Raw genomic sequence first — 868 nt, 5'->3', positions numbered from 1 at the left:
GGCATGTGAAGCGTCTGGGGTAAACCATGGAAAGCTGTGTAGGTATGTATATTTGCGTGTGTGGACGTATGTATATACATGTGTAAGTCGGTGGGTTGGGCCATTTCTTTCGTCTGTTTCCTTGCGCTACCTCGCAAACGCGGGAGACAGCGACAAAGCAAAAAAAAAAAAAAAAAATATATATATATATATAAATATATATATATATATATATATATATATATATATATATATATATATATATATATATATATATATCCTTCTGTATGTTTACTTTCGATAATGAGGAACAGAAGAAAGAGCCAAGCAATATAGATTTCGTCAAAGACATCTCTCTTTTCTAAACGCTGCCTCGCAAAGATTTTCATTAATTCAAATTGAAGAAACAGACGTATTTTCTATTGTCTGGTTAGCTCAGTGGTAGAGCGTGAGTCTGACACACTCAAGGTCGTGGGTTCGAGACCCACACCAGACATATTTTTTGTCTTTATCTCTTTTCATTTTGTCCGCATCACATGTGTGCAACATTCAGTATGTTCGTCCAACGTTATAGTGAAGATCTTCATAATGAACTGGGGTTTTCGACCTTATCTGAAAGGGTCAGGTCCACCAAGACGTCCTTGAAATCTTCCAGAAGCTTCTGGCGATCCTCCTCCTACGACAGGAACATGGAGACTTACCCTGTGGTTATTTTGCCGGCTAGTCGGCAACGGTCGGTTAAGCAGTATTTTGCCGCGGTAATCTCAGTGCTTTATGTAATACTAAGTGCCAGAAAATGTTCTTGGGGGCGTAGCTCAGTGGTAGAGCGCTCGCTTGGCATGCGAGAGGACCCGGGTTCAAACCCCGGCGCTTCCATTTTTGTTATGTG

The 868-nt window shown here is 40.6% G+C and overlaps 1 non-coding gene across 1 annotated transcript; it reads left to right on the top strand.

Annotated features, from left to right (window-relative positions):
* The first annotated feature begins 403 nt into the window (after positions 1 to 403).
* TRNAV-GAC (transfer RNA valine (anticodon GAC)) lies at positions 404 to 475 on the top strand. Its single transcript has one exon. It is a non-coding gene; the product is annotated as a tRNA-Val (tRNA).
* Positions 476 to 868: the final 393 nt, after the last annotated feature.

This window comes from Panulirus ornatus, chromosome 70 (genome assembly GCF_036320965.1).
Source record: "Panulirus ornatus isolate Po-2019 chromosome 70, ASM3632096v1, whole genome shotgun sequence".
Classification (NCBI taxonomy): domain Eukaryota; kingdom Metazoa; phylum Arthropoda; class Malacostraca; order Decapoda; family Palinuridae; genus Panulirus; species Panulirus ornatus.
This window is presented reverse-complemented; position numbering and strand designations above follow the sequence as displayed.